We start from the raw sequence: 12,203 nt of genomic DNA on the forward strand, positions 1-12,203 counted from the left end.
GTCTGTCTCTGTTTATCTCAAACACAGAATCATTCCAAACAACACTCTCAAACTCATTATTATTAATAGTAAAAGAGAGACACAGGAATCATTTCTGTCAAAAATAACTGCCCTTTCTTTATCTGATGCCATAGGAGCTGTTCCTTTTTCCGGCTCCTCCATCAATCCATCGTTCACTCAAAAGCTTAAAGCAAAGAATCACCCATTTTGAATGTTCTATCAATTCCCGGGGTCATTTCATGTTTTCATGTACATCTGAGCTTATTGCCATTCAAGCAGGCAGAAATACAGCCGGTATGTCAACTTTTGCATCGAGATGCACAAAAACCACATACCATTCAAAATGAGTGAATCTTTCCTTTAAATACTGGTTTGTGTATAAGAGTGCATTAGTTTCGATATACAGTTGAAGTCGGAAGTTTACATACACCTTAGCCAAATACATTTAAACTCAGTTTTTCACAATTCCTGACATTTAATCCTACTAAATATTCCTTCTTTTAGGTCAGTTAGGATCACCACTTTATTTTAAGAATGTGAAATGTCAGCATAATTGTTACGGTATTCGTCGTCTGAAGATGAGGAATCATCGGACCAAAGCGCAGCGTGGAAAGTGTTCATGCTTCCTTTATTAAAACTGAACACTATAACAAAATAACAAAGGGAATAACCGAAACAGTCCTAAAAAGGTGGAAAACATTAAACAGAAATTAACTACCCACAAAAACCCTGTGGGAAAAAGCTACTCAAGTATGGTTCCCAATCAGAGACAACGATAGACAGTTGTTCCTGATTGAGAACCATACCCGGCCAAAACAAAGAAATACAAAAACATCACATTCCCAGTGGGTCAGAAGGTTACATACACTCAATTAGTATTTGGCAGCATTGCATTTAAATTGTTTAACCTGGGTCAAATGTTTCGGGTAGCCTTCCACAAGCTTCCCACAATAAATTGGCTGAATTTTGGCACATTCCTCCAGACAGAGCTGGTGCAGCTGAGTCAGGTTTGTAGTCCTCCTTGCTCGCACCCGCTTTTTCAGTTCTGCCCACAAATTTTTTATTGGATTGATGTCAAGGCTTTGTGATGGCCACTCCAATACCTTGACTTTGTTGTCCTTAAGCCATTTTGCAGCAACGTTGGAAGTATGCTAGGGGCCATTGCCCATTTGGAAGACCCATTTGCGACTGATGTCTGGAGATGTTGCTTCAATATATCCACAGGATTTTCCTCCCTCATGATGTCATCTAGTTTGTGAAGTGCACCAGTCCCTCCTGCAGCAAAGAACCCACACAACATGATGATGCCACCACTGTGCTTCACGGTTGGGATGGTGTTCTTTGGGCTTGCAAGCCTCCCCCTTTTTCCTCCAAACATAAACATGGTCATTATGGCCAAACAGTTCTATTTTTGTTTCATCAGACCAGAGGCCATTTTCCCAAAAAGTACAATCTTCGTCCCCATGTGCAGTTGCAAACCGTAGTCTGGCTTTTTTATGGCGGTTGTGGAGCAGTGGCTTCTTCCTTGCTGAGCGGCCTTTCAGGTTATGTCGATATAGGACTTCTTTTACTGTGGATATAGATACTTTTGTACCTGTTTCCTCCTTTGCTGTTGTTCTGGGATTGATTTGCACTTTTCGCACCAAAGTATGTTCATCGCTACGAGACAGAATGCGTCTCCTTCCTGAGTGGTATGACAGCTGCGTGGTCCCATGGTGTTTATACTTGTGTACTATTGTTTATACAGATGAACGTCGTACCTTCAGGCATTTGGAAATTGCTCCCAAGGATGAACCAGACTTGTGGAGATCTACAATTTTTTTCTGAGTTCTTGGCTGATTTCCTTTGATATTCCCATGATGTCAAGCAAAAAAGGCACTGAGTTTGAAGGTAAGCCTTGAAATACATCCACATATACACCTCCAATTGACTCAAATGATGTCAATTAGCCGATCAGAAGCTTCTAAAGCCATGACATAATTTTCTGGAATTTTCCAAGCTGTTTAAAGGCGCAGTCAAATTAGTGTATGTAAACTTCTGACCCACTAGAATTGTGATACAGTGAATTATAAGTGAAATGATCTGTCTGTAAACAATTGTTGTAAAAATGACTTGTGTCATGCACAAAGTAGATGTCCTAACCGACTTTCCAAAACTATAGTTTGTTAACAAGAAATATGTGGAGTGGTTGAACAACGAGTTTTAATGACTCCAACATAAGTCTTTTTGTAAACTCCCGACTTCAACTGTATACTATGTGTGTGTGTTCCTAGTATACGTGTGTGCGTGCATGTATAATGTGTGTGTAAGTGTATATTATGCATAAATTCCTGACTATATCAGAACCGCAAAGTGTTCACTCTGCAGTAACTTTTTCCCAGTGGAGTATTCTTTGCCTAGCAGACGTGTGTAACTTGTCTGATTACTCCTATAATTATACACATTAATAATCAGGCTGGCCTCGCGGCAGAAGGAGCAGGAGCCGCCATCGGCAGGCCCTCGTATTGTGTTCCACGAATTTAGGTTATGGCCTGCCATCACTGAGTCTGCTCAGTAAGCACGAAAGGGACAATGCCGTGAGGGATTAGCACAGCACAGATACCAGAAAATAACTAAAGTTCTGAATTATGAATACCCAACATGTGCTCTTTGTCCTAAGAGTTAATTGAATTAACGGGACGATAAATAGAATGATGGGGTCAATGTTGCAGATGAAAACAATGCAGGTCCTCCCCGAACAATCAATGGGGTGTAATCATCAAGTGACCATAAGTGATAATCACTTAAAGAGATTGGGAGGGGTAATCAATGGCGTGGCTAACTGAGCCTGTTCTGTGTTGGTATGAACTGGTGGACTCTGAAAGGCCAAACAATAGAGTTATACATGACAAAATACAGTGACAATTTGTCTTGTCATTTTCATTCGATAGTGCTGCCATGGTTGATTTTAAAGGAAGTGGAAGGGGAGAGAGGGTGATGGAAGGAGCAAATCATCTGGATAGAATGCTGCAGCACAAATGAGCTGAAAGTCTCAGCCCTGATGTGGGACAATGTGGATTTTGGCGGATGGCCTTTTTCACTTCTAACACCTCATCTATGTGTTTTAGCTGGACAACACTTATGAGCCACACTTCCTTTGCGGTGCCGGGGGAGCTTCCTTCCAGACCCTGGTCTGTGTCATAGCTGGTGACAGGTTGAGGGTAGTGAGGCTAGCCATCCATTGTTAATGTCACATGTGTGGGTTTAAGGGGGCCTATCTGGAAGAGCAAGAAACCCCACACCCCAGACGCCATATCCTGTCTGGGTGGATTATATCACAGCCGGAGGATGTCTCTTTCTGTCTGTTTACATGGACGCTGGGAACACTCCATCGAGCCTCGTGCAGACACAAAATCAGAGCTTGGCCACAAACTTACACTGAAAACATTTATTAAATTGGGCCTTCTTCGAAAGACAAATAATCATGACTTCCAGCCCCTTGTTGTGAGATGGTAGCTGCCAACACATAGAAAATGTGGTGAGGCTATATACAAACTAATGACTGGGATTAGAATCATCCATTTTGGTATGACTAGCTCAGGGGTCAACATTTTGGCTCAACTACCGCAATGACGCTCTTCCATAACGGTTCAGTCCAGGATTGTTAATTTGCTAAATCATATTCAAACCTACCTACTCCAACACACATCTACAACCGCACACTCACGTGCACACGCACACAGACACTTTCCATTGCCTCAGTTGGGATAAAATAGGTACAAAAACACATGGAAAAATCCCTTTTACATTCACTATACACTCTCAGGTTGAACTCTCATTTAGTCCAGGGAGAGAATGTAGTCTCGGTCTCAACACTAGAGGGTCTTGAGAGAAAAGAAGCAGGGGTTGGGATCATGGTAATGGGCTTCACCTGTTTGATGCGGTCAGGGTTGACGGTGGTCTGTGGCTGCATTACGCTGACCGGTTCGGATTTCTGGGTGCTTTGTGGCATCTCCCGCACCTTCTCAGCGATGAAGTTATGGACTCCATTCAGAGCCTCCACTGTCCCCTGGATCAGACACACCCTCTCTGTCGTGCCTGGAGAACATACGGAAACACTTCAATGTCTCATTCATACATACAGAACATGACTTACTAACTTAAGGCTTTTGGTTCCTATAAAGAGCACTGGTTGTTGACAAATACATACAGAACATATACAACTTTAATTAATGGTAATGTTCTCTCATTACCAATCAAGCATCTCGAGAGAATGTCATTTTATGGGGGTATGTAGGCCTAATCAAACATTTAAAAAACACACAACACACAATACTGTATTATTGACTGTACGTTTGTTTTACTCCATGTGTAACTCTGTGTTGTTGTATGTGTCAAACTGCTTTGCTTTATCTTGGCCAGGTCGCAATTGTAAATGAGAACTTGTTCTCAACTTGCCTACCTGGTTAAATAAAGGTGAAATAAAATAAATAAATAAAAATCAGTATGTGTATTTCTTTAGTGTCCAGTGACTCCCTCTTTTCCCAGATTTCAAAAGTTTCACTTCTGGTCTTTCCCAAGATGGCGATCAACATAGGAATTGGTTAATAATATTTGCCATCTCATAAAATACAACCGTGTACGTTCTAACTACAGCCTCTTCTAGTTGGTTTCCCTTAGCAGACGCTCCCTACAGTATCTATGCAATGACTCAATGTAGTTTGTTTCTATGAGCATTAAATGTAGCTATTTAAACTATTGTGCAGATTGTTTGCCGTTTCCTGACTTTCACATCTCCCATCTGTGAAAGTAATATCAGTAACGCCTGGTCAAATTCCATCAGTAACGTCATACAGAGTCAGCAGGATGAATACAGCCTGGTCCCAGATCTGTTTTGCCAACTCCTATTGTCATTGCCATGTCACATTGACCATATAGGAGTTGGGTATACATCACAAACAGACATGGGACTAGGCTAGGAATGTCAGGTCATTTGAAATGTACACAGTGGTGATATACCTAATGAAGCCTGTTATAGGCAGCATGATTACTACTGAGTAATTAACATCACCCCAGGTCAAACTGTGCTTACAGAAATACAGCAGATTAAGGATCTAAGTCAAGCTATATGCACTGGTCCTTTATATATATATAGGGGGTGATGTTAATTAGTCCCATATCTGTTAGTGATGTATACCCAACTCCTATATATATATATATATATATATATATATGAGTCCGTCTGCTACATTCATCCTCAACCATTTGGTATCACTATTGCATGTCTACAACCATGATTAGCAGGGAGAAAAAAATGTTTAAAACGTCCACATGGCCACATCTGTTCAGTGTTACACTGTACTGTGATCCCATGACAGGATGAAGTTGTGAGCGCAGCTGAAAAAACAGCCACACGGCTATGGAGTGTCTTGTTATCTGGAGCGTGGGCTACAGTACATGATGACTAGTGTGGGACAGGGAGTCTACTGAAAGACTCCGTATTGGAACTAATTCGATAGTAACACGAGTCATTGACTGGTCTGACATTGGAGTCTCCCTCGGGAGGGGAATTGGACAATAAAAGGGTTTATTTACAATGTTGACCTCTGCATTACCAGCACTATACAGTAAGCACTTAATTTTTAGGTCTAGATTCTATCAGTCTGGCTACAGACCTTGGTTAAATATCTTCCTCTACTGCCGTTATCAGGTGCATTGGCGCCACGCATCCAAGACAAACAACTTCTCTCTGTGTAAATATATCATCACCATTCTCTCTGAACATGAGTGTGTTTAGACCATGAAGGGAAAACAACCCGCCTAAAAGCCCTCATAACGTGGCAGAAACTAGACCAGTCCCAAACCGAGCCGTCTCCCTCCCTCTCTTCCTACCTCTTTTTCTCCCTCCCTCTCTCTTCTGTTAGGGCCGGACTGAAATCTGTCCTTATCGCCTCTGACCAGTCGCAGCTTCCTGCTTCACGCTTTCCCTCCATTGTTTTCTTGGGCCAATGGGGTTGAGTTTGGCCCTGCGCAGTACCAGTTGTGGCGAGCTATTAATATAGGGACATTTAGGAATTTCAGACTATGGGTTGGGGTGAAGAGCCTCTGTGAGTTTCTGACAACTGGTATCCCAGGGGTAATCTGGGCCCGAAAAAATCAGTCAGTGTATTATTAGGGCAGATATGACCATTGTCTTGGCTTGGGGATGTGGGTGAGGGGGGTGGGGAGGGGAGGGCAGACTGGTTAAGCCGCAGCAAAGGCCATCCTATCAAATTGTACCCTTTTTTGCAACACTTTTTCTGTATTTCAATTGTACACACGAGGTCATTTCTATAGATAGACTGTCTATCTGAGGCTTGATATTCAGCAGCACAGTTGAACATTACTAGTTAGATGAAGGCCTAGGAAAGCGATGACTATTGTAATGTAGCTAAAGGGGAAAAGTGTTTGTGTGTGTGTGTCTGTTGAAGCACCTTTGGCAGCAATTACAGCCTCGAGTCTCCTTGTATGTGTGTGAGTGTGTGTGGTGGGGGGGTACATGGGGTAACCCTGCCTGAGAAGTGACACTGTTTGACAAAGCCTTTCTCTGCTATGTTGACATTTCCCACAGTGCTCACAGAGCATGCTCAGTTGGCAGTCCCATCACCACTGCTCTGACTAACCTCTACCTGGTTACTGCTATAGTCAGTTACTATAGTAGGGAATCCCCTTGTTTCATCCCAATCAAAAGCACAAAATACCGCTTCCTCTTGGGGCTAGGGGGCAGAATTTTCATTTTTGGATAAATAGCGTGCCCAATTTCAACTTCCTGCTACTCATGCCAAGAATATAAGGTATGCATATTGTTCATAGATTTGGATAGAAAACACTCTGAAGTTTCTAAAACTGTTTGAATCATGTCTGTGTGTATAACAGAACTTATGTAGCAGGCAAAACCCAGGACTAACTGTTCAGAATGTTTTATTTCTTTCCCTCTCTCTGTTTCCTGAGTTGTCATTGCCCAGGGATATTTCTTAGGAACCTGTTTTCAGTTCCTACAGCTTCCACTGGATGTCACCAGTCTTTGGAATTTGGTTGAGGTTATTCCTTTGTGCAATGAAGAAGTAGGCCAACTAGGAATTGGGTACATTGTTGAGAGTTGCGCAAGACGTGAAAAGTATCGCTGGTTTGTTTTCATTCCTGTATTGAACACAGAAAGACCCGTCTACAATTTGATCGATTATTAACGTATAAAAATACCTAAAGTTGTTTTCCAAAAGTAGTTTGAAATATTTTGGCAAAGTTTATAGGCAACTTTTGAATTATTTTGTTGTGACGTTGCATTTTTTTTGTAAGCTGTTTTTTCTGGATCAAACGGGCTTTATAAATGGACATTTTGGATATATATGGACGGAATTAATCAAACAATTTGGACCAATTGTGATGTTTATGGGACATGTTGGAGCGCCAACAAAAGAAGCTCGTCAAAGGTAATGCATGTTTTATATTTTATTTCAGCGTTTTGTGTAGCGCCTGCAGGTTTGAAATATGCTACCCTCTTTGTTTACTGTTGTGCTATTATCAGATAATAGCTTCTTATGCTTTCACCGAAAAGCATTTTAAAAATCTAACATGTTGGCTGGATCCACACTGAGTGTAGCTTTAATTGAGTATCTTACATGTGTGATTTAATGAAAGTTTGATTTTATAGTATTTTATTTGAATCTGGCGCTCTGCATTTTCCCTGGCAATTGGCCAGTTGAGACATTTGCATCCCGCCTATCCCAAGTAAGTTGTATTTTCTTATTTACTGTGTGGCCAGGATTTCCTTCTACATTAATCTGAACCTGAAATGAATGAAAATAGGAATACAACTGAACTGTTCATAGGCATTATAGGGAACGGGTAAAATATCTTCTTCAAATGTGGCCCGATGAACCACGTGTTGGAGCCTTTGGCCTGACACAAGTTATTGAGAAGCCCTTCATGTAATAGATGGGATGGCCTGGCTAGGAGAATTCAGCTCAGCAACAACTGCCATGCTGAGAGCGATGGGCCATTTCAAGAGCAGTTGTTTTTATGGAATCATTCATTGTGTGACTCATTCATTCCCTGCACGAATGGGCAGAGATGGGGAGCTGCTGAGAGATGATGTGTGCCCTGGCCTCCCCTGCCCCCCTGTTCCCCTGCTCCTGAGAGCATGACAAGCCTTACATGCAGTAGCAGCAGAAGGGGGCAACTCTCCGCCTCCATGTCCTCCTCCACAGCTCTTACATACACACTTCTCCCAGATAGTTCTGGTGGACGTCCAATGGCAGAGCCCATCTCTGGATCACCAGGAAGTACTTGATGATGTATTTAATTCTACCGCTTTCACTGAAATCATCCCAGTTTAATCCCTTATTCCAATTCGGAGACCTCTTGCAAACAATCCAGGATTCTATTATGGTTGGATTCACACTGGGATAACCTTAGAGAGGAAAAGCCTGATAAATACCAATCTTAAACAGTGAGATATGGTGGGTAGGTTTAATGTAAGCTCATTAAAGGGAGCTCCTTAGGCCCTGGGTAAACCCGGTAAACTGTGTACCTTTGATCTAATAGCAGGATTATCTGCCTATGATAGGTGAGACTTTCATCCATTCGGTTGCAATGGGTTAAAAATCACCAAATAGGAAATGTGATGAGGTAGAATCACTCAGCAATGTCACATATGCTGTGTTGACACAGGTAGCCCAATTCTGATATTTTCCACTAATCAGATCAGCTCCTTTGCCAATAATCAGCAAAAGACCAGAATTCCCCTGCCTGTGTAAATGCAGCCTAAGAACAAAAACTAATGCCGATTAAAACATTTTTTTTAAGTTCTCTCAGACACTGAAAGTGTGTTGTTCTCATAGGTAAACAGAATGCATACTCTCAAGTATCCTTATGGTCATACTATGGTGGTAAACTATTTACAGATTACAGGTTAACTCTGAGTCACACCACAACAGTCTCCAAGGGAAGAACTCACTGTCATTTAGAAAAGTGCTGACCACAAGCTAATACCAGCCTAGCAGAGAGAGATTTATTGATTGACAGGGCACTGAACCCATAGAAATGACCATGGCCGCCTCAATAACCAATTAAATTGGTTTTAATGGCTTAACGACCGGGGACAAAGGACGCAGGGCTATCTGTCTCAGCAGACAGGGGGACACTGTAGCAGAAGACTCTGCCTGCTCTGACTAGGTTTTGGAACATGAACTCTAACCCGTGGAAGGGGTTACAGATGTTTCCTGGCTTTATGACCATCAGAGAGAGAGAGACAGAGAAAGAAAGAGATTGTGTGAGAGAGAGTCAACGAGGATGACTGAGAGAGGGGGGAGAATATAAAAACAGGCTTCAGCCTTCCTCCGTGACTCGTATTTTCCTGTCCGCCCATCGCGGCTCACTTGATTGCACTTTTGAAACAGATGGGGCCCCTGAGAGTCGGGGGCTCATTGTCTATAGGCTTGGAGCCGGAGCCCTGCTCACCAGGGACAGGGGACTCCAGGGACCCTATGCAGTGTGTTTATGTGTGTTTTGTTATAGAGAAGGGGGTTTGGTTCAGTCCAGACCCATAATTATTCCTCATAGTCACCCAGGCAACCAGCAGGTCCCCCGAAAATATTGCAGGGCAGCTGTTGCCTGTTGGGTGACGTAATGTGTTATTATTTAAAAAGGAGAGGTTGCATGTGAGGAGACTGCACAGGATGTGGATGTTGCATGTGAGGAGACTGCACAGGATGTGGATGTTGCATGTGAGGAGACTGCACTGGATGTGGATGTTGCATGTGAGGAGACTGCACAGGATGTGGACGTTGCATGTGAGGAGACTGCACTGGATGTGGATGTTGCATGTGAGGAGACTGCACTGGATGTGGATGTTGCATGTGAGGAGACTGCACAGGATGTGGACGTTGCATGTGAGGAGACTGCACTGGATGTGGACGTTGCATGTGAGGAGACTGCACTGGATGTGGACGTTGCATGTGAGGAGACTGCACTGGATGTGGACGTTGCATGTGAGGAGACTGCACTGGATGTTGCATGTGAGGAGACTGCACTGGATGTGGACGTTGCATGTGAGGAGACTGCACTGGATGTGGATGTTGCATGTGAGGAGACTGCACTGGATGTGGATGTTGCATGTGAGGAGACTGCACTGGATGTGGACGTTGCATGTGCTTATGCAATCATGAACAGTAAGGGAGGAGGGGGTGGGGGTCAAGGAAACTTGGCAAATGGTATTTTGAATGTGCTCATGTCAGCCATGTTAGAGAGAGAGAGAGAGAGAGAGAGAGAGAGAGAGAGAGAGAGAGAGAGAGAGAGAGAGAAAAACACCCACAACGATCGAAAAAAACCACAACGATCTGCAACCACTGAGTCTGAGGGCCAGGTTGGGCCGGTGTACAGCCAAGGAACGCATTTAGGTCATTTAGGAAAACATATGAAAACTGAATGTTGGTGTGGACAACGGGCCTGCAGCTTACTAGAGGAATTACGTACATGTAACAGCAAATCAGCAAACGATTCACAGCCTCCTTCTCCTCAGACTTGCAACGATTGAGTGCACCAGAGGAAGTATAAGAAAGTCTCAAAAGAATAACTAAAGGACTTGGAAGAAACAGTAACTTCCTCTACAGTGATGTCACTCTTTTGAGTGGGTCCAGGGCTTTCCCCCCCCTCCCCCTTTTCCTCAGTTCGACTTCAGCCAGCAAGAATGGCGTTGTCGTGGTTACGGGGCCCATGCCGTGCAAACAGCTGAAGGACTCCGTGTTTGCTCCCTCCACTGGTCTGCCCTTCATCTCCTCTCACACTCTCTCCGTCAACCTCCCAAGGCCCTCTATCACACCCCTCTGAGACCTTCCAGCTAGTAGAGAGTACACAGAAGAGAGGGGGGAGAGAGAAGATAGGGAGGGAGAGAGGGGGGGCGGGGGGGGTTGTTACCCAGAGAAAAATCTATTTTGCCATGTTGCTGTAAGGACTCTTGGAAGTTGATGTTTCTATGGACAGTTGTCACACTTTCTTCCTTTTCAATTTCAAACGGGTCTAACTGCATGTTAACATGGCCACAGAGCCAGAGTAGGGAGATGTGTCGAACCAGCCTTGTTTGGCTGTGTACCAGGCTGCGATAGCGAGGAGCAACGTGTTTACTATGGAGATGATTTCAAGTGGCTGATACTACTAACATCCTAAAACATATGACCCACAATACACAAAGACACAAGGACAAGCGCACACACACACATGCACACACAAGCTGCTCGCCTATCCATGCGGAGAAAACTCACACGTCCAAAAGCATACCCACAGAGGACTATATATACAGCCATAATCACCAGACATTCACTCTGCTTAACACACACATACCAGCCTGCAGACACACAGAGCAAGAAAGGAATCACACACACACTGACACACATATAGCTAGAAAATATGCTTTCTTCCAGCTAAACCGTGCACATTGGAAACACACAGAAACACAGTTACAAATACACATTTCAGCAGCTCATTTGTCGTCTCAGGGCTTGTGTGGTAACTGGACCTCGTGTAAATTCCTGGTCAGCCCAGATGAGTCTAACGGTGACTGATTGCCATCCGCATTGGGCACGAATGGAGGGAGGAGGAGATGAGATGAGAGGAGGAGGGGGCGCTGGAGCACTCTGAAACCCTGTCTCATCAACCCCTGGGCCGGGCTGTACTGCACAGACGGCCCTAATTATGATACACCCACATTCCCGTCTCACACACACACACAACCCCCACTATGAATAATGAAGCAGCTACTCTTGGCTCGTGGGTGATGGAGAGGAGTGAGAGGAGGAGGGATGGAGGAAGCGAGGGAGGGAGGTTTGGAAGAATGAGGTTAGGGGGGAGAGAGGAGAAGTGAAGCTCTTGACTGAAGGAGCAGGCAGCATGCTGCACTCCCTCACTGAACATCACCCCAGCTCTCCCTCTCCTCAACCCCTCACCACAGCGAGGTTACAGAGGTGTCCCTCAAATCTCTCTACCACAGATCACACTTGAGAGGTGTACGGGGACCCTGCTGTACTGCCATGTCATCTGAGTCAGCTAAACCACTGTGCTGATTACCTCAGAATCTTTACAACCACAACAGGAGGATAGATGACAAAGTGTCTGTCCTGCTTTTCTACTTGGATTCTATTATGTTGAATTGACTATTTGACTTCCCAACCTAACTATCCCTCTAGTACCCT

General features: G+C 43.9%; 1 pseudogene; it reads right to left on the reverse strand.

Annotated features, from left to right (window-relative positions):
- LOC135546148 (RNA-binding protein Nova-1-like) overlaps positions 1-12,203 on the reverse strand; it is a 64,354-nt pseudogene that overhangs the window by 23,623 nt on the left and 28,528 nt on the right.

This window comes from Oncorhynchus masou, chromosome 9 (assembly GCF_036934945.1).
Source record: "Oncorhynchus masou masou isolate Uvic2021 chromosome 9, UVic_Omas_1.1, whole genome shotgun sequence".
In the NCBI taxonomy this organism is placed as follows: Eukaryota; Metazoa; Chordata; class Actinopteri; order Salmoniformes; family Salmonidae; genus Oncorhynchus; species Oncorhynchus masou.